At 48.1% G+C, this 22,049-nt stretch overlaps 1 protein-coding gene across 1 annotated transcript in view; it reads left to right on the plus strand.

Annotated features, from left to right (window-relative positions):
* The window catches only part of LOC141260424 (transmembrane protein 132D-like), a 1,566,153-nt gene that overhangs the window by 369,446 nt on the left and 1,174,658 nt on the right, over positions 1 to 22,049 (plus strand). The window lies entirely within an intron of this gene.

The following is a 22,049-nucleotide window of genomic DNA, read 5'->3' on the forward strand; positions in this document are numbered from 1 at the left end:
AGTAAGGTACAAGGCACCTGGCTAGCTTAAGAGTAAATGTAACACTGAAGTCCAGCAAGGCCAGGAGGGCGGAGCTGGATTAAATAGGCAAAAAGTCATGTGACCAGCAAAATAGAAAAAACTGAAAGGAGGGTTCTAACAGTACCCCCTCTTCTATGAGGATCCTCCGGATCCTCCAGGCCCAGGTCTATCAGGAAACCTCCTGTGAAATGCTCCGACAAGTCTAGGAGCAGAGACATCATCCGCCCTTACCCAGGAGTTATCCTCGGGACCAAAACCTTTCCAAGCGACGAGATACTGCATTCTCCCTCTAAGCCATCTAGAATTAAGAATGCGAGAAATTTCATATTTACCGTCTTCCTCCACCGGAGGAACAGAGACAGTGGCATCCCTATCAGAAACATCAGCTTTTTTCAATAAGGAAACATGAAACACCAGATTAATCTTCCAGGAGATAGGAACCTCCAACCTAACAGCAGATTGGTTAACTACCTGAAGCACCTTAAACGGACCCACAAACTTCGGGCCCAATTTCTTAGAAGGAATCCTCAACCGTAGATTCCTAGGGGACAACCAAACCATGTCACCAACAGTAAACAAAACCTCTTGACGTTTCCTGTCAAAGTACCTCTTGGATTTTTTGTTAGCCTCTTGAAGGTTACGATGTACATCAGTCCAAACTCTCTCCAAATCACCGGAAAAATTCTGCTCCTCCGGCACAGCCGATACCAATTTGAAGAATGACCCAAACGATGGATGTCTCCCAGTACAACAAAAAAATGGAGAACACCCAGCAGAAGAGGATGTATGGTTGTTAAGAGCAAATTCAGCCAGTGGCAGAAACTCAGACCACCCCTCTTGATTGTTAGCCACAAAACAACGCAAAAACTGTTCAACATCCTGGTTCTTTCTTTCTGTCTGTCCATTAGACTCAGGATGATAACCAGATGAAAATGACAAATGGACTCCCAACCTGTCACAAAAGACACGCCAAAAACGAGCCACGAACTGAGGTCCCCTATTGGAAACAATGTCGGTAGGAACGCCATGGAGCCTGACAATTTCTTTAACAAAAGCCTTAGCGAGTGTCTTGGCGCAGGGCAGTTTGATGAAGGGAACCAAGTGACACATCTTGCTAAAACGGTCCATGATCACCCAGATAACAGTGAAACCCTCAGAGGCAGGAAGGTCAGTAATAAAATCCATAGCAAGATGCGTCCAAGGAGCACTAGGAACCTCCAGAGGGCAAAGCAACCCCGCAGCAGGAGCATGTGAAGACTTAGATCAAGCACACACAGTACATTGACGCACCCACTTAATGACTTCCTTCTGCCACCCAGGCCACCAAAAACTGCGACCTACAAGTCTCTTAGTCTCCGAAATTCCTGGATGACCTGCCAACCGAGACTCATGACACTCCACAAACAAATCTCTCCTAAAGTTCCTAGGTACAAACAACCTCCCATGGGGAGTGTTAGATGGGGCATCCTCCTGGGCTTTCAGAATCCCATCTTCCAAAACGGAGTGCAATGCTGCTATCACAACACCTTCCTGTAAAATGCTCTCCTCCTCCTCGGTACCAACCATGGGAGAAAAACTGCGAGATAAAGCATCAGCTTTTACATTCTTGGTACCCGGAATGTAAGTAACAGAAAAATTAAACCGCAAAAAAAAAAGTGCCCACCTAGCTTGACGGGCATTCAAGCTCTTGGCAGCATCAAGATAGATCAGATTCTTATGATCAGTGAAAACCTGAATGGGAAATTTAGCACCTTCCAAGAGATGACGCCAGTGTTCAAATGCGAGTTTAATCGGCAGCAATTCCCGATTACCGACATCGTAATTAAGTTCGGTCTCAGAAAATTTTTTTGAAAAAAAAGCACAGGGATGTACTCCATCCTTGTTTTCCTGAGACAAAACAGCACCGACCCCCACTGAAGAAGCATCAACCTCGACCAAAAAAGGCTTGGTCTCATCAGGCTGCATAAGAATGGGGGCAGAACTGAACCTCTCCTTGAGATACACAAAAGCTTCAATGGCCTCAGTAGTCCACTGGACCGTATTCATACCTTTCCTGGTGAGACCGGTCAGCGGCTTAACAATTATAGAAAAATTCTTAATGAATTTTCTGTAATAATTGGCGAAACCCAAAAATCTCTGTATTGGTTTCAAACCAATAGGCCTAGGCCATTCCTGAACCGCCTGAACCTTCACCGGGTCCATCTCAAAGCCCTCGCTGGAGATAATGTAGCCCTAAAAACTAATTCTCTGCACAGTGAACTCACATTTCTCCAGCTTAGCAAAAAGTGAATTGTCGCTTAACAACTGCAATACCTCACGTACGCTCTGCCAATGAGACTCCAGATCTGGCGAATAAATCAAAATGTCATTGTAGCGCTGGCGTCCCTGCCCTCTGCTAGGCAGGCACGCTGCTCCCCTCACCGCTCTTCTCCGTGCCCGGCGTCCTCTCCCCGCTCTGCTGTCAGCGCGCGCTCCTTCCCGGCGTCCTCCTCCCGCTCTGCTCTCAGCGCGCGCTCCTTCCCGGCCCCTGTGCTTAGGGCGCGCGCGCGCGCGCTCCCCTCCTCTTAAAGGGGCCGCGCGCGCCGTCCTAAGGAGTCCCCGGCCAATGGCCGGAGGACTTCATCATATTTAAGGCACCTCCTCCAAAATGGAGGTGCCCGAGCAATGTTGTTTGCACCTGTGTCTCACCTGTGCTTCAGCCCTCAGGTCCCGTTGCCAGTTACCTGCCAGTTACCTGCCAGTTTCCTGCCAGTTTCCTGCTAGTTACCTGCTTGATTCCTGCCTGAATACTTGTTACCTGTCTGCCAGCCTGAGGTCCGACGGTCTGCCTTACTACTCCTGTCAGTCTGTCTAAAGGACCAGCCTGCCCGCTCACCTGGGAGCGCATATCAGCTACCTGCCTGCTTGCCTGAGGTCCGACGGTCTGCCTTACTACTCCGGTCAGTCTGTCTATGGACCAGCTTGCCCGCTCACCTGGGAGCGCTTCTCCGTTATCTGCCTGCTTGCCAGCCCGGAGGCTCCGTTGTCACGTGCTGTGACCACCAGCTATCTCAGAGACTCTTGCCCGCTCACCTGGGAGCGCATCTCCGTTACCTGCCTGCTTGCCAGCCCGGAGGTCCCGTTGTCACGTGCGGTGACCACCAGCTATTCCAGAGACTCTTGCCCGCTCACCTGGGAGCGCTTCTCCGTTACCTACCTGCCTGCCAGCCCGGAGGTTCCGCTGTCACGTGCCGTGACCACCTGCTATTCCAGAGACTCTCGCTTGCTCACCTGGGAGCACACATCTACCATCTGCCTGCTAGCCTACCCGGAGGCTCTGCCATCACAGGTCGTACCTACCCCTTACCCAGAGACTGCCCTGATCACTTGCCGTAACTCCCTGTCCGTTCACCCAGAGACTGCCACCCGCTCCCTTACAAGGGCCGCCCCCTTGTATAGTAGCTCAGAGGTTCCGCCTCCCGGACCCGTTACAGTTTGCTCGGGCCATGGAACCCGGTGGCACCCAAGCTCCCTCGCTCTCGGACCTCTGTCTTGAACTGTCCCGTCAGAGGTCCCAACAGGAGGCCATCCTGGGTCACCTGCGGAATGTTAATACTCGCCTGAACACTCTGTCAGATCCACCAACAACCTCCGCCAGTGCCATATCTTGCAATCCGGCAGCTCCGCTGCCCACTAATACTATGGTATCCTACCCCGGACCCCGGCTTTCTGCACCTCCTCGCTTCGGAGGCGACCCCGTCCAGGCTCGGGGCTTCATAAATCAGTGCACCCTGCACTTTGAACTTTTGTCCCATCAGTTTAATTCCGACCGGGCCAAAATTGCCTTTATTATGTCCCATCTCACCGGGGAGGCCCTGGCCTGGCTAAATCCTCTATGGGAGAGAGGAGACCCCCTGGTGTCCAACTTGCCTGCTTTTCTCTCGGCTTTCCGGAAAGTCTTCGACGAACCCGGACGGAAGACCTCATCCGCATCCTCTCTGCTACGCCTCCGTCAGGAGGGTCTCACCGTGGGCCAATATGCCATACGGTTCCGCACCCTTGCCTCGGAGCTGGCCTGGGATAACGACGCTCTGGTATCCGTCTTCTGGGAGGGTCTGTCCGGTCGTATTAAAGATGAACTTGCTGGTCGGGACATTCCTACCTCTCTCGATGATCTAATAACCCTTGCCACCCGGATTGACCTACGGTTCCAGGAGCGTGCCAAAGAGGTCACCCATGAGAGAAGGATTCCACGTTTAGCTCCTACTTTCCAGAAACCCGTCATTCCCTCCATCTCTCCCCAGGTACACTCTCCTGAGCCTATGCAGGTCGACCAGACCAAGATGGTCAAAACCCGTCAGGACTCACGCCGTGCCGAGGGGAGCTGCTTCTACTGTGGCAGTAAGGAGCACCGGATCCGTGCCTGCCCGGAGAGGTCGGGAAACGCCTGTGTCTAGGTTCGCTCAGAGAGGTCCACCTAGACAAAAATAAATCCTCTCCATCCCTGCTGTTGTCAGTTTCGATCATCTACGGGGAGAACCGTTATTTCGAACTAGCCCAACTTGACTCTGGAGCAGCCGGGAACCTTATTTCACAGTCCCTGGTTGAGAAATACCGCATCCCCACCAAACCTCTGGCTGTACCCTTGTCTGTCGCTGCCGTGGATGGGGGCCTCTTACCTCGCCCCATTCAACTCATCACCGAATCCATTACCCTGCAGGTGGGAATGCTGCATTCTGAAAGTATCTCCTTTCATGTTCTACCTGGACTCTCTCACGCCCTCTTGCTAGGTCTGCCCTGGCTCCAGAGACATGCACCCGTGCTAGACTGGCAAACCGTAGAGGTCCTTCGCTGGGGACAAGACTGTCATAAAACCTGCCTGGTTCCCGTCCATCCCGTCCGTCCCTCTCCTACCCCAGCTAATCTACCTGGACTTCCGATTCCTTATTGGTCTTATGCAGATGTCTTTAATAAAAAGGAGGCAGAGACATTACCACCACATAGACCATACGACTGTCCCATCGATCTGCTACCCGGTACTACTCCTCCCCGTGGGCGTATCTATCCTTTATCCGCTGCTGAGACCCGGTCAATGTCCGAATATATTGAGGAGAATCTGGCCAGAGGATTCATCCGGAAATCTACCTCCCCGGCGGGAGCAGGCTTCTTTTTCGTCAAAAAGAAGGACGGCTCTCTCCGTCCCTGTATAGACTATAGAGGCCTAAACCTGATCACGGTGAAGAATAAGTACCCCCTTCCGCTCATTCCAGAATTATTTGATCGCCTGAGGGGGGCTAGGATCTTCACCAAACTGGACCTTCGTGGGGCGTACAACCTGGTTCGTATTCGTCAGGGGGATGAATGGAAGACGGCATTCAACACCCGGGACGGCCACTATGAATACCTGGTAATGCCCTTTGGTCTCTGTAACGCTCCTGCCGTCTTTCAAGAGTTGGTCAATGACATCTTCCGGGACCTTCTCTACTCCTGCGTAGTGGTGTACCTGGACGACATCTTGGTCTTCTCTCCGGATCTCCAGACTCACCGGAGGGACGTTCGTCAGGTCCTGCTCAGGCTAAGGCAGAACCATCTCTACGCTAAATTTGAGAAGTGCCTCTTTGAGCAGACCTCGCTTCCGTTTCTGGGCTACATTATCTCTCAGACCGGCCTACAAATGGATCCTGAGAAACTGTCTGCCATCGAGAAATGGCCCCGACCGGAGGGGTTGAAGGCCATTCAGCGATTCCTGGGCTTCGCCAACTACTACCGCCTCTTCATACCACACTTCTCTTCCCGGACGGCCCCAATTTCTGCGCTCACCCGTAAAGGTACTAATCCCAAAGAGTGGCCACCCGAAGCACAGGAGGCCTTTCTTTCCCTTAAACAGGCCTTCTCTTCCGCCCCGGTGCTGCATCGCCCAGATGGCAACAAACAGTTCTTCCTGGAAGTTGACGCCTCCTCCTCTGGAGCCGGAGCGGTACTTACTCAAAAATCATCTTCCGGGAGGATGGTAACTTGTGGCTTCTTCTCTAAACTCTTCTCCTCCTCTGAGCGCAACTATTCCATAGGAGACCGAGAGTTATTGGCCATCAAACTGGCATTGGAGGAGTGGCGTTACCTGCTCGAGGGGGCTCTTCACCCGGTAATAATTTACACTGACCACAAGAACTTGGCTTACCTCCAGCATGCCCAGAGACTTAACCCGCGCCAAGCCCGGTGGTCCTTGTTTTTTGCTCGTTTTGATTTTGTCCTTCATTTTCGCCCGGCTGACAAAAACGTCAAGGCGGACGCCTTGTCTCGGTCCTTTCTGGTGTCTGATCTCGAGGAGGATCCGAAACATATCATCGATCCCGCCAGAGTAATGCAGGTGGCTCCCGTGAGTCTAAATCGTCTTCCTCCTGGTAAGACGTTCGTACCAGTACCTGATCGGGAGAAGATCCTACACTGGGGTCATTCTTCTAAACTAGCTGGCCACGCCGGTCAGAAAAAGACCCTCCAGCTTATTACCCGGCACTACTGGTGGCCTAACCTGCACAAGGATGTAATAGACTTTGTTTCTGCCTGTGTGTCCTGCGCCCGCAACAAAGTTCCGAGACACCTGCCGGCCGGCCGCCTCCTACCTCTGCCAGTACCTGCTGCCCCCTGGCAGCATATAGCGATGGACTTCATTACTGATCTACCCGTCTCTGCCGGTTGTACGGTCATTTGGGTGGTCGCTGACCGCTTCTCCAAGATGGCTCACTTCATTCCACTGCCAGGTCTTCCGTCTGCACCCGAGCTGGCTAAAGACTTTATCCGCCACATCTTCCGTCTTCATGGCCTGCCCCGTCACATCGTGTCGGATCGTGGGGTACAGTTCACTTCCCGTTTCTGGAGAGCCACTTGTAAATTGCTGGACGTCACCCTGGACTTCTCCTCCGCTTACCACCCACAGTCTAATGGTCAAGTGGAGCGGATCAATCAGAACCTGACCAGTTACCTTCGGCACTTCGTTAATGTCCACCATTCTGACTGGGTGGATCTCCTGCCATGGGCCGAATTCTCGTACAACAATCACGAGAGCGAGTCTTCCTCCAAATCCCCGTTTTTTGTAGTCTACGGTCAGCATCCTCGGATCCCGTTTCCCGTCTCCACCTCGGCGGACAATCCGGCTGCGGAATCTCTTGTTAACAAATTTTCCTCCATATGGGAGAGTACCCGGTCCGCACTCCTTCTGTCATCCGAGCGTATGAAAAGACACGCTGACAAAAAACGTCTGGACCCTCCTCAATTCCGCCCTGGGGATAAAGTCTGGCTCTCGTCCAAATATGTCCGGCTCAAGATCCCTTCCTATAAGTTAGGGCCTCGGTTCATCGGCCCACTGGAGGTCATCAGTCAGATCAACCCGGTGGCCTATAAATTGAAACTCCCGGCCAACTTACGGATCCCTAACTCCTTCCATGTGTCTCTCCTCAAACCTGTGGTGCTTAACTCTTTTTCCAAGTCTACAGGTACGCCTCCTGCTCCGGTTTCTGCTGAGGACGAGTTTGAGGTAGAGAACATTCTTGCCACCAAAAGGGTAAGAGGAAAGACCTTTTTTCTGGTAGATTGGAAGGGGTTTGGTCCTGAGGAGAGAACGTGGGAGCCCCGGGAGAACATCCATGCCCCTCTCATCCTAGCTAAATTTCTGTCTGGCCTAAAAAAGGGGGGGCCTAAAGGGGGGGGTACTGTAGCGCTGGCGTCCCTGCCCTCTGCTAGGCAGGGACGCTGCTCCCCTCACCGCTCTTCTCCGTGCCCGGCGTCCTCTCCCCGCTCTGCTGTCAGCGCGCGCTCCTTCCCGGCGTCCTCCTCCCGCTCTGCTCTCAGCGCGCGCTCCTTCCCGGCCCCTGTGCTTAGGGCGCGCGCGCGCTCCCCTCCTCTTAAAGGGGCCGCGCGCGCCGTCCTAAGGAGTCCCCGGCCAATGGCCGGAGGACTTCATCATATTTAAGGCACCTCCTCCAAAATGGAGGTGCCCGAGCAATGTTGTTTGCACCTGTGTCTCACCTGTGCTTCAGCCCTCAGGTCCCGTTGCCAGTTACCTGCCAGTTACCTGCCAGTTTCCTGCCAGTTTCCTGCTAGTTACCTGCTTGATTCCTGCCTGAATACTTGTTACCTGTCTGCCAGCCTGAGGTCCGACGGTCTGCCTTACTACTCCTGTCAGTCTGTCTAAAGGACCAGCCTGCCCGCTCACCTGGGAGCGCATATCAGCTACCTGCCTGCTTGCCTGAGGTCCGACGGTCTGCCTTACTACTCCGGTCAGTCTGTCTATGGACCAGCTTGCCCGCTCACCTGGGAGCGCTTCTCCGTTATCTGCCTGCTTGCCAGCCCGGAGGCTCCGTTGTCACGTGCTGTGACCACCAGCTATCTCAGAGACTCTTGCCCGCTCACCTGGGAGCGCATCTCCGTTACCTGCCTGCTTGCCAGCCCGGAGGTCCCGTTGTCACGTGCGGTGACCACCAGCTATTCCAGAGACTCTTGCCCGCTCACCTGGGAGCGCTTCTCCGTTACCTACCTGCCTGCCAGCCCGGAGGTTCCGCTGTCACGTGCCGTGACCACCTGCTATTCCAGAGACTCTCGCTTGCTCACCTGGGAGCACACATCTACCATCTGCCTGCTAGCCTACCCGGAGGCTCTGCCATCACAGGTCGTACCTACCCCTTACCCAGAGACTGCCCTGATCACTTGCCGTAACTCCCTGTCCGTTCACCCAGAGACTGCCACCCGCTCCCTTACAAGGGCCGCCCCCTTGTATAGTAGCTCAGAGGTTCCGCCTCCCGGACCCGTTACAGTCATCCAAATACACCACCACATTCTTACCAATCTAAGGTCTCAGGATGTCATTAATAAGGTTCTGAAAAAACGCTGGTGCATTGGTAAGACCAAAGGGCATAACCAGACTCTCAAAATGACCCACTGGAGTGTTAAAAGCAGTTTTCCACTCATCACCTTCCTTCATACGTAACAAATTGTATGCCCCCCAGAGATCAATCTTAGAGAACCTCTTGGCCCCCACTAACTGGTTGAACAAGTCAGGAATTAATGGCAGTGGGTAGGAATTGCGTACTGTAATTTTATTAATTTCGTGAAAGTCCTGACATGGACGTAAAAGGCCATTCTTTTTTTTAACAAAAAAGAATCCAACAGCCACAGGTGACTTAGAAGGTCTAATGTGATCGGCGGCCCAGCTTGTCTGCATGTATTCCTCCAAGCAGAAATTGAAGCAGAGCAAAGACAAACAAACAAACAGAAGTACTAGTGGTCAAAAGACCAAGCAAACTACAAAGTAAGGTACAAGGCACCTGGCTAGCTTAAGAGTAAATGTACAGTGCCTACAAGTAGTATTCAAACCCCTGCAGATTTAGCTGGTTTGATAAGATGCAAATAAGTTAGAGCCTTCAATCTGCAAACGAGAGTAGGTTTTATGAACAGAAGCATAAATCTTACAAACCAAAAAGTTATGTTGCTCAGTTGAATTTTATTAAATTTTAAACATAAAAGTGTGGGTCAATTATTATACAACCCCTATGTTTAATATTTTGTGGAATAACCCTTGTTTGCAATTACAGCTAATAATCGTCTTTTATAAGACCTGATCAGGCCGGCACAGGTCTGTGGAGTTATCTTGGCCCACTCCTCCATGCAGATCTTCTCCAAGTTATCTAGGTTCTTTGGGTGTCTCATGTGGACTTTAGTCTTGAGCTCCTTCCACAAGTTTTCAATTGGGTTAAGGTCAGGAGACTGACTAGGCCACTCCAACACCTTGACTTTTTCACTCTTGAACCAGGCCTTGGTTTTCTTGGCTGTGTGCTTTGGGTCGTTGTCTTGTTGGAAGATGAAATTACGACCCATCTTAAGATCCTTGATGGAGGAGCAGAGGTTTTTGGCCAAAATCTCCAGGTAGGCCGTGCTATCCATCTTCCCATGGATGCGGACCAGATGGCCAGGCCCCTTGGCTGAGAAACAGCCCCACAGCATGATGCTGCCACCACCATGCTTGACTGTAGGGATGGTATTCTTGGGGTCGTATGCAGTGCCATCCAGTCTCCAAACGTCACGTGTGTGGTTGGCACCAAAGATCTCGATCTTGGTCTCATCAGACCATAGAACCTTGAACCAGTCTGTCTCCGAGTCCTCCAAGTGATCATGAGCAAACTGTAGACGAGCCTTGACATGATGCTTTGATAGTAAAGGTACCTTACGGGCTCGTCTGGAACGGAGACCATTGCGGTGGAGTACGTTACTTATGGTATTGACTGAAACCAATGTCCCCACTGCCATGAGATCTTCCCGGAGCTCCTTCCTTGTTGTCCTTGGGTTAGCCTTGACTCTTCGGACAAGCCTGGCCTCGGCACGGGAGGACACTTTCAAAGGCTGTCCAGGCCGTGGAAGGCTAACAGTAGTTCCATAAGCCTTCCACTTACGGATGATGCTCCCAACAGTGGAGACAGGTAGGCCCAACTCCTTGGAAAGGGTTTTGTACCCCTTGCCAGCCTTGTGACCCTCCACGATCTTGTCTCTGATGGCCTTGGAATGCTCCTTTGTCTTTCCCATGTTGACCATGTCTGAGTGCTGATCACAAGTTTGGGGAGGGTCTTAAATAGTCAGAAAAGGCTGGCAAAAGAGATCTTTAATCCACACATGTGAAGCTCATTATTCTTGGTGTCTGAACTACTTCTTAATACTTTAGGGGGACCAAATAGAATTCTTGTGGTGTGAGGGGTTGAATAATAAATGACACTCTGAATTAACATTTAACGTTTTAAAAAAAAAAAAAAAAAAAAAAAAATTTGCTGCAGTGCATTTCCCACTTCCAGGCTGATCTACAGTACAAATGTCACAATGCCAAGTTAATTCCGCATGTGTCAACCAGCTAAATCTGCAGGGGGTTGAATACAACTTGTAGGCACTGTAACACTGAAGTCCAGCAAGGCCAGGAGGGTGGAGCTGGATTAAATAGGCAAAAAGTCATGTGACCAGCTAAATAGAAAAAACTAACAGGAGGGTTCTAACAGTGTCATTGGCAGTGTATGTCACATATCTTTGCCCTATAAGACCCAGCCATTTTCCACATAGCCACCATTTTCTCACTGCTGCAGGACTAGGTTACATCATTTCCTACGACTTTTATCAGGCAGGTCTGTGCTCTTAAATAGATAGGTTGGGAGTAAAGACTAATTGTAATTGCAGTCCTTTTGAGGGCTAAGTTACATCAGTTCATATCACTTTTTGCCAGGCAGGTCTGTGCCAGTGCTGTGCAAGTTTTTTTCACAGCATTTGGCTAAATCTAGCTAAGCTAATCCTTTTTGCCCTCTTACAGTGTGTGTTAGTCAGTGGAGTAGCCTATCTGTGTTGCAAGCTACTCCACCTGTGTATAGAATACAAATTTTTTTACTTCACCTAGCCCAGTAAAACCTTTTGGGCATAGCATCATTCTATTAATCCATCTATACTAACCTCCACCAGGTTTCAAATTCAAAATAATTTTTATCTGCATCTAGCTCTGAAAAAATATTTGGGCTTGTAGCAGTGTGTGGGACTTGTTCTATTAGTCTATCTATACTAACATCCACCAGGTTTCAAATTCAAAATAATTTTTATCTGCATCTAGCTCTGAAAAAATATTTGGGCTTGTAGCAGTGTGTGGGACTTGTTCTATTAGTCCATCTATACTAACCTCCACCAGGTTGCAAATTCAAAATAATTTTTATCTGCATCTAGCTCTGAAAAAATATTTGGGCTTGTAGCAGTGTGTGGGACTTGTTCTATTAGTCCATCTATACTAACCTCCACCAAGTTGCAAATTCAAAATAATTTTTATCTGCATCTAGCTCTGAAAAAATATTTGGGCTTGTAGCAGTGTGTGGGACTTGTTCTATTAGTCCATCTATACTAACCTCCACCAGTTTGAAAATTCAAAATAATTTTTATCTGCATCTAGCTCTGAAAAAATATTTGGGCCTGTAGCAGTGTGTGGGACTTGTTCTATTAGTCCATCTATACTAACCTCCACCAGGTTGCAAATTCAAAATAATTTTTATCTGCATCTAGCTCTGAAAAAATATTTGGGCTTGTAGCAGTGTGTGGGACTTGTTCTATTAGTCCATCTATACTAACCTTCACCAGCTTGCAAATTCAAAATAATTTTTATCTGCATCCAGCTCTGAAAAAGTATTTGGGCTTGTAGCAGTGTGTGGGACTTGTTCTATTAGTCCATCTATACTAACCTCCACCAGTTTGCAAATTCAAAATAATTTTTATCTGCATCTAGCTCTGAAAAAGTATTTGGGCTTGTAGCAGTGTGTGGGACTTGTTCTATTAGTCCATCTATACTAACCTCCACCAGGTTGCAAATTCAAAATAATTTTTATCTGCATCTAGCTCTGAAAAAATATTTGGGCTTGTAGCAGTGTGTGGGACTTGTTCTATTAGTCCATCTATACTAACCTCCACCACCTGTGTATGTAATAAAATTGTTTTACTGCATCTAACCCAGCCAATACTTTTGGGCTTATACCACAGTTTGGCCACTCAGCTCTGCTCGGTTCCCATCCATTGCTTTTTGTGCAAACAATCCAGAGTTGTCAATTAGTTAACCACCAAAATGAGTGGAAAAAGGCCTGCTGCTGGTGGAAAGGGGAATAGGTGTGTTGGGAAGGGAAAAAAAGGTTGTGTCCGTGGGGAAGGTGTTAAAGCAACAGTAACATCTGCAGAAGAAAGACCATCTTCCAGCCAAACTAAGATGTCTACTTCTTTTAGCGGACAATATGATAAGATCCCATTCTTACAGCCACGCCAATCGCTACAAATTCCAGATGAGGCACAAAAACAGCAGGTGCTTCAGCGGATATCAAGTGCTCCTTTAAGTGGGCTCTCCTCCACCTCAACTTCAACATCACAAATGCTCCAGTCCTCAGAGGTGTCACCCCAATCGCACTTGCTTCCTCACAGCTCCCAAGTCTCCAGCTGCCCGTCTGGGTATGGGGTAGAACAGATGGTTGAGTCTTCAGAGCTGTTTACTCGTACTATATCCTGGGAATCAGAGGTCGGCTCCAGAGCTTCTGTGAATCCAGATGAGGAAATGATCTGCACTGATGCCCAGAATCTTTATGAGTCGGATCCAGGACCAGACGCAGAAGGTTCTGACCATAATGTAGACCCTCGTTCCCAAACTGTAACTCCTGTTGGTGGAGACAATGAGGAAGATGATGATGAGACTCAAATACCTGATTGGAGCGACAACTTGAGTTTTTTGTCAGGGCAGGAAGAGGTTGGCTCTGAGGACGACGGGTGTTATAACACACAGGGTGATGATGACGAGGTTGGAGATACCACTTACTGTCAACCCACAGTCAGCCAGTCGATGAGGTCAGCAGAGGGGGTGGAGGAGGTTGCTAGAAGAGATGAGCGGTGTTCGACTAGAACTGTTCGCCAATCTCAAATTTGAGCTGTTTTGGGCGGTGTTCGAGTTGTTCGACGAACCCGAACGATTTGCAAAAAATTCGGCTGTTCGAGGTTATGTTCGATAACTGTTCGTGCACCAAAAGCGTGTCCTGCATGTCTGGCGCTATTTAGAGCACCAATCATGCAGGGATTGTCTGCCACTCACTGTAATGCCACAGCCATGGTGGTTGTGGCATTAGAGTGATTGCCCAAATCGATGGGAACTGTGATCACAGTGAAACATGAAAAGCCTGCAATTCAGCAGCGGCGTACACCGGTACCCGACAATTTAGAACCGAAAGAATAGAGCTTCACACATAGATTAGATAGATAGAAACATGTCAGTCACATATATATGAAGTACAGTGACAGTGTTGCTTACTGTACTTGTCATTTAGTGTAAAGGATTTATTTAAAAAAATAATAGTGTTTTCATGCACTGTCTCTTTAAAAAAGCCGGCCGGCAATTCAGCAGCGGCACCCGACAATTTAGAATGGAAGGAATAGAGCATCACACATATATTAGATAGATAGAAACATGTCAGTCACATATATAAGAAGTACAGTGACAGTGTTAGTTACTGTACTTGTCATTTAGTGTTAAAATAAAGGATTTATTTAAAAAAAAATTGGCGTGGGGTTCCCCTTAATTTTAGACTCTAGCGGAGGTTAAGCAGATGGCTGGGGCAGATGTTTGAAGCCTGGGAAGGGGGTAATACCCACGGAGCTTCCCAGGCTACTAATATCAGCCCCGAGCTGAATACCTAGCCTTTACTAGCTATTAAAATGGGGGACCCCCCAAAAAAATGACGTGGGGTCCCCCCTATTTTATTAGCTAGCAAAGGATAGGCAGACAGCTGGGGGCTGATATTAATAGCCCAGGAAGGGTGCCATGAATATTGGCCCCCTCCCAGGCTAGAAACACCAGCCGTCAGCAGCCCCAGAAATGGCGCATCCATAGGATGCGCCAATTCTGGCACTTAGCCTCGCTCTTCCCACTGCCCTGTAGCGGTGGCAGTGGGGTAATAGGGCTGGGGTTGATGTCAGCTTATAATGCCAGCTGACATCAAGCCCAGGTTAGTAATGGAGAGGCGTCTATAAGACACCCCCATTACTAACCCCGTAGTCAAAGTTAAAAAAAAACACAAACACCCAGAATAAAGTCCTTTAATTGAAATAAAGACACAATTCTTTATTGTTCTAAATTAAACCATACTTACAATCACGCCCATTCCAGCTGAAGCCAACGATCCCCTGCAATAAAAGAAAAATAATAAACCAACATCATCCTTACCTTTCCATGGTTCCCACGACAGCTTCAGCTCTGCTACATCGAGATGACAGGCTGGACCGCAGCAGAACGCTGCCATCCAGCCTGTCATCCCGCAGACACTGAGAAGCCAATGAACTCGGCACACCTCATGCACGTCACTGACAGCGTGGGAAAATTCTCACGCTGAAGCGCTGAGTGCAGGAGAATTCTCCCACGCTGTCAGTGACGTGCATGAGGTGAGCTCATGTCCAATGAACTCAGTTCACCTCATGCACGTCACTGACAGCGTGGGAAAATTCTCCTGTGGATGCGCCATTTCTGGGGCAGCTGACGGCTGGTGTTTCTAGCCTGGGAGGGGGCCAATATTCATGGCACCCTTCCTGGGCTATTAATATCAGCCCCCAGCTGTCTGCCTAGCCTTTGCTAGCTATTAAATTAGGGGGGACCCCACGTCATTTTTTTGGGGGGTCCCCCATTTTAATAGCTAGTAAAGGCTAGGTATTCAGCTGGGGGCTGATATTAATAGCCTGGGAAGCTCCGTGGGTATTACCCCCTTCCCAGGCTTCAAACATCTGCCCCAGCCGTCTGCTTTACCTCCGCTAGAGACTAAAATTACGGGGAACCCCACGCTAATTTTTTTTTTAATAAATCCTTTATTTTAACACTAAATGACAAGTACAGTAACCAACACTATCACTGTACTTATTATATATCTGACTGACATGTTTCTATCTATCTGATCTATGTGTGATTCTCTATTCTTTCTGTTCTAAATTGTCGAGTACAGATGCTGAATTGCCGGCCGGCTTTCTTAAAGAGACGGTGCATGAAAACACTACTATTTTTTTAAATAAATCCTTTACACTAAATGACAAGTACAGTAAGCAACACTGTCACTGTACTTATTATATATGTGACTGACATGTTTCTATCTATCTAATCTATGTGTGAAGCTCTATTCTTTCTGTTCTAAATTGTCGGGTACAGATGCTGAATTGCCGGCCGGCTTTTTTAAAGAGACGGTGCATGAAAACACTAATATTTTTTTTAATAAATCCTTTACACTAAATGACAAGTACAGTAAGCAAAACTGTCACTGTACTTCATATATATGTGACTGACATGTTTCTATCTATCTAATCTATGTGTGATTCTCTATTCTTTCTGTTCTAAATTGTCGGGTACCGCTGCTGAATTGCCGGCCGGCTTTTTTAAAGAGACGGTGCATGAAAACACTAATATTTTTTTTAATAAATCCTTTACACTAAATGACAAGTGCAGTAACCAACACTGTCACTGTGCTTCTTATATGTGTGACTGACATGTTTCTATCTATCTAATCTATGTGTGATGCTCTATTCCTTCTTGTCTAAATTGTCGGTTACCGGTGTATGCCGCTGCTGAATTGCCGGCCGGCTTTTTTAAAGAGAGTGTCTTCTGAGCAGTTTGTCAGCTTTTGGACACCTTTGAAGGTGTTTTCTATGTGTTTTTGTTTGCCTGCCATTGGTTTTAACGGTGTTCGACTGTGTTCTAAGGTGTTCGACGAACAGTTCGACGAACAGTTCCTCGAACATCCCGGTGTTCGACGAACCGAACCGAACCCGAACACTATGGGGGTGGCTCAACACTAGTTGCTAGTGACGATGAGGTCAGGTTGCGCCTTCCTAGACAGAGACGTAGTAATGGAAGCACGTCAACAACTGCATCCTCAAACACAACTCTGCCTCTGACCACAAGTCGTGGTGGCTCTTCAGTTCGCATGGGTGCTAAGCCTTGCATAGCCAGGGCATTTTTTCAGATCGATAAGGATGACCCAACTCGTGTTATCTGTAACATTTGTCAGCAAAAGCTAAGTAGAGGCCAAAAAATACATGGTTTGAGTACTTCATGCATGAACCGGCACATGGATATGAAATATAAGTTGCAGTGGGAAGCTCACTGTGCTACAATGCGGTCTAGCCAGCCGGGCCAACCACCGTCTGCCACATCTTGTGCATCCGCGGCCTCTTCATCCTCTGTGACTGGGGGGACAGCAGTCACACCTGTTTTTGGACCCAGACCTGCCACCTCTTTACCCGCAACAGCCAGCTGGAGGTGGAAACACCAGCTTGTGTTGAGCGATGTCCGACATCGATAGCACCACCTTAGGATCAAGGCAACCTAACATGTCCGCCTGCATCTTCCTCACAGACCGGCAGTTTGCCGGGGACACCCTTCTCAACCCCGTCTAAGCACAACAGCCAGCCCTCGGTCCCTCAGATGTGGACAAGTAAAAGACCATTTCCTCCTAGCCATGAGAAAGCTAAAAGGTTGAATTTCACCATCTGCAAGCTCTTGGCTACAGAAATGCTGCCTTTCACCACAGACACTTGGACGAGTAGGCATGGACAGGGGCATTACATGTCGCTGACTGGGCACTGGGTAACTATGGTGACAGCAGGACAAGGGGCTGCTGTCCAAGTCTTGCCGTCGCCACGTGTTGTGCGTCAATCCTCTTTATCTTGAAGTTGCTCCACTGCTTCTGCCTCCTCAACCTCCTCTCGGTCCTCCACCTGCACCCAAAGCCTGTCTGGTCATGCCACAAGCTTTCTAACTGCGCAGAAGGGATCCTGCACACCTCCTTACTATGCTGGCAGCAGGGCTCAACGTCATCAGGCAGTTTTTACTTTGAAATGTCTGGGAAATGTGAGTCACACAGCTGAGGAGTTGTGGTCAGCTCCGGAGAACCCGTTTCATGAATGGTTGTCTCCACTGGACCTGAAACCAGGGAAGGCCATGTGCAACAATGCTGCAAACCTGAGTGCGGCCTTTCGCCGGGGCAATGTCACACATGTGCTTTGTATGGCTCACGTGTTGAAACTGGTTGTCCAGTAATTTTTAGCCCACTATCCCAGACTAGATGGCCTTCTGCAGAGGGCACGGTCGCTATGTGCTCACTTCCGCCATTCGCATCCCGCAGCTCAGCGACTTACATCTCTACAGAAGTCGTTGGGCCTGCCACTTCACCGGCTAAAATGCGATGTGCCTACCCGGTGGAATTCAACTCTGCACATGTTGCAGTGACTGTGGCAGCACCAACAAGCCCTGGTGCAATACGTTCTGATGTATAGCCTGGGCCAACGAGATCCAGAGGTGGGGCAAATCACGCTGGCGGAGTGGTCTCAGATCAGGGACCTATCCTTCTGCACAGTTTTGAAATGGCGACGAAGATGTTTAGTGCTGACGATGCCATTATCAGCATGACTATTCCGGTGATTTACGTGCTGGAGCACATGTTAAACCGAATTCGGAGTCAGGTGGTGGCACAAGAGGAGGTGGAGGAAGTAGAGGAGGAGGAGTTGTATGCGGAAGGGCTAACATCTGCAAGGTCCAGACGGTCGACAGCACCAAGGCGGCAGGCATGTGAGGGTGGAGGAGATGGTTTTACCAGGGCGCATGGTAGCAGCCAAACTAGCGAGGAAGGTGCAGGAGCCCAGGAAGAAGTGGAGGACGAACTGATGGAAGACTCATTAGAGGAGGGAGACCTTGATCACATTTCTGTTGTGCGAAGTTGGGGGGAGAGGGCAAAGGAAGGAAGCATGATTGTTACCTCGCCACCAACACAACAGGGACTTGGTGCTCCTTGATGCGCAAGACACATGAGTGCCTTCTTGCTGCACTACCTGCAACATGACCCTCGAATTGTGAGAATTAGAAATAATCCTGACTACTGGGTTGCCACACTGTTAGATCCCCGGTACAAAAGTAAATTTGCAGAAATTATTCCTGCCATAGAAAGGGATGCATGCATGCAGGAGTATCAGCAGAGACTGTTGCAGAATCTTACATGTGCTTTTCCACAAAACACCAGTGGTGCACATGGTGAATCTCACAGTTCCAACTTGCCAACCGTGGGACCGTCGATTGTTCAGCACTCAAAATGTAACAGAAACACAGTATCTGCTGGTAACATCAATTTTGCGGAATCATTTCACCACTTTTTTAGCCCATCCTTTGCAAGGCCACAGGAGACAAGAAGTCTGACACATAGTCAACGCCTAGAGACGATGGTACAGGAGTATCTCCAAGTAAACATTGAAGCCATGACTGTGTCACTGGACCCTTGCTCTTTTTGGGCTTCCAATCTGGATAAATGGCCGGAGCTCGCCACTTACGCCTTGGAGATCTTGTCATGCCCTGCAGCCAGCGTTCTGTCTGAACGTGTGTTCAGCGCTGCTGGTGGTGTGCTGACAGATAAGAGCACGCGGCTCTCCACTTATAATGTAGACAGACTCACGTTCATAAAGATGAACAAATCATGGATCGGAAAGGACTTTTCTACCCCTGTGTCATCCTGGAGAGAGTAAAAGCTTGACGATTTGTTAAAATCACCTCACCAACCATTTTAAGCTTTCAAATTACTAATCATGTTTATCTGTATTTTGGCTGGAAAATAATTTGGGCCTTGTAGCAGTGTGCAGTACTGATTCTATTAGGCCATCTATACTAAACTCCATCAGATATAAAATTACTAATCATGTTTATCTGTATCTTGGCTGGAAAATAATTTGGGCCTTGTAGCAGTGTGCAGTACTGATTCTATTAGGCCATCTATGCTAAACTCCACCAGATTTAAAATTACTAATCATGTTTATCTGTATCTTGGCTGGAAAATAATTTGGGCCTTGTAGCAGTGTGCAGTACTGATTCTATTAGGCCATCTATACTAAACTCCACCAGATTTAAAATTACTAACCATGTTTATCTGTATCTTGGCTGGAAAATAATTTGGTCCTTGTAGCAGTGTGCAGTACTGATTTTATTAGGCCATCTATACTAAACTCCACCAGATTTAAAATTACTAATCATGTTTATCTGTATCTTGGCTGGAAAATAATTTGGGACTTGTAGCAGTTTGCAGTACTGATTCTATTAGGCCATCTATACTAAGCTCCACCAGCTTTCAAATTAATAATAATTTTTAGCTGCATCTAGCCCGGAAAATAATTTTGGGGCTCCTAGATGCGCAAGACATATGAGTGCCTTCTTGCTGCACTACCTGCAACATGACCCTCAGATTGTCAGAATTCGAAATAATCCTGACTACTGGGTTGCCACACTCTTAGATCCCCCACAATCTTTGATCAACCTTTTCATTTTAATAAAGAACAAAAAAATGGTCATTTTTGAAATTATAAGCATTAGCAGGTTATTAGAAACTGAAATCAAACAGTTTTCAACTCAAAGCTTTATTCTAGGTGATGTTACATTTGCACATAGGACCCCTTGTTCGAAAGGAGCTTCTGAACTCTCTCGTCCATTGAATTTGTCAGGTTTTGGATGGTTTCTGCTTCAATTGTTTTGCATGAGGACAGAATACCCTCCCAGAGCTGTAGCTTAAATGTGAACTGCCACCCGCCATCATAGACACTCCTTTTGATGATGCTCCAGAGGTTCTCAATGGGGTTGAGGTCAGGGGAGCATTGGGCTCACACCATAAGTTTGTCCCCTTTTATGCCCATATCAGCCAGAGATGCAGATGTGTTATGTGCAGTATGAAACGGTGCATTATCATGCATGAAAATGATCTTGCTGCGGAATACACGGTTCTTCTTCTTGAACCATGGCAGGAAGTGCTGTTTGAGAAACTCCACATACATTATGGAGTTCATCTTTACCCCTTCAGGGATCCTAAAGGGGCCGACAATCTCTCTCCCCATGATTCCAGCCCAAAACATTACTCCACCTCCTCCTTGTTGGCGCAGTAGCCGTGTTTGCGTGGGGTGTCCATCAGCCAGCCATCCTCCACTCCATCCATCTGGACCATCGAGCGTTGCACGGCACTCATCGGTGAACAAAACAGTTTTGAAGTCAGTCTTCATGTATTGTTTGGCCCACTGGAGCTGTTTGTGCTTGTGTACAGTGGATAGAGGAGGTCGACAGGATGGCTTACGCACAGCTGCAAACCTCTGAAGGACCCTGCATCTTGTTGTTCGGGGGACGTTGGAGACACCAGCAGCTTCAAAAACTTGTCTGCTGCTATGACAAGGCTTTTTTGCCGCTGTTCTTTTAACATGACGTAATTGCCTGTAGGAAAGAGTCCTTAATTTTCCCTTATCAGCACGCACATGTGTGTACTGTGAATCAGCTACATACTTCTTGATTGTGCGATGATCAGGATGAAGTGTCTTGGCAATGTTGATTGTAGTCATGCCTTGACCTAAACACTCCACAATTTGTTGCTTCTCATCAGCCGACGCATCCTTTTTCTTTCCCATTTTGGCAGAAAATGAAGGCTGCTTAATAATGTGGGACATCCTTCTAAAGTAGTCTTGCCTTTCATTGGACACACCTGCCAAACTAATTAGCACAGGTGTCTGCAATTGCTTACAGTGATATAAAGAGCCCTGACACACATCACCATCAATGAGTTTAACTGACAAACAAAAAAATTCTTACCTTATCACTCCTAAACACTTTTTGCATAATAATTTGGAACACAGTGTATATGTGCTTTTCCACAAAACACCAGTGGTTCACGTAGTGAATCTTACAGTTCTAACTTGCCAACCGTGGTCTGTATGGAGTTGTTCAATAAAGGGCCCAAAATTAAGATAACATAGACGGGAGAGGTCTCTATGAGTAGGAATTCCTAAGTATTTGATACCCTGTGAGGGCCAGGCAAAGGGAAAGTTGGACTGGATGGAATCCTGTATGGATTTGGGGAGGGAGACATTGAGGGCCTCAGACTTCGCTGCAATGATTTTAAAATTTGAACATGTAACAAAGTGATCTATTTCAGCCATAACAGCAGGGATGGATATATGTGATTGAGTGATATATACTAGGACATTATCAGCAAATGCAGAGCACTTGTACTCGGTGCCTCCCTCCTCAATCCACCTAATATTGGGGTTATGGCGAATTGATGAGAGCAGGTGCTCCGTCACTAGGATGTATAAGAGAGAGGACAGAGGACATCCCTGCCTTGTCCCATTGGTGATTATGAAAGGTGATGAAAATGTTCCATTTATCTTCAGCCGAGGTGACGTATTGCGATACAGGGCCATGATTTTGCCTATAAAAGGGTCCCCTAGACCCCTACCCCAAGCTTTTTAAGAGAATAATATATGGCGTGCCAGGAGACTCTATGGAATGCTTTCTCAGCATCCAACAAGAGTATCTAATTACAAATTTTTAACTGCATCTAGCCCAGGAAATACTTTGTGCCTAGTAGCAGTGTCTTCTAGTCAGCGGAATATCCCAGCTGTTAAGGTAGCTACACCACCTGTAGTTTGGACACTTAATTTTTTCAAAGGCAATTGTTCGGGCCCCCGGG

This window comes from Phyllobates terribilis, unplaced genomic scaffold (assembly GCF_046119375.1).
Source record: "Phyllobates terribilis strain yellow unplaced genomic scaffold, ASM4611937v1 Scaffold_1__5_contigs__length_1240528914, whole genome shotgun sequence".
Lineage (NCBI taxonomy): Eukaryota > Metazoa > Chordata > Amphibia > Anura > Dendrobatidae > Phyllobates > Phyllobates terribilis.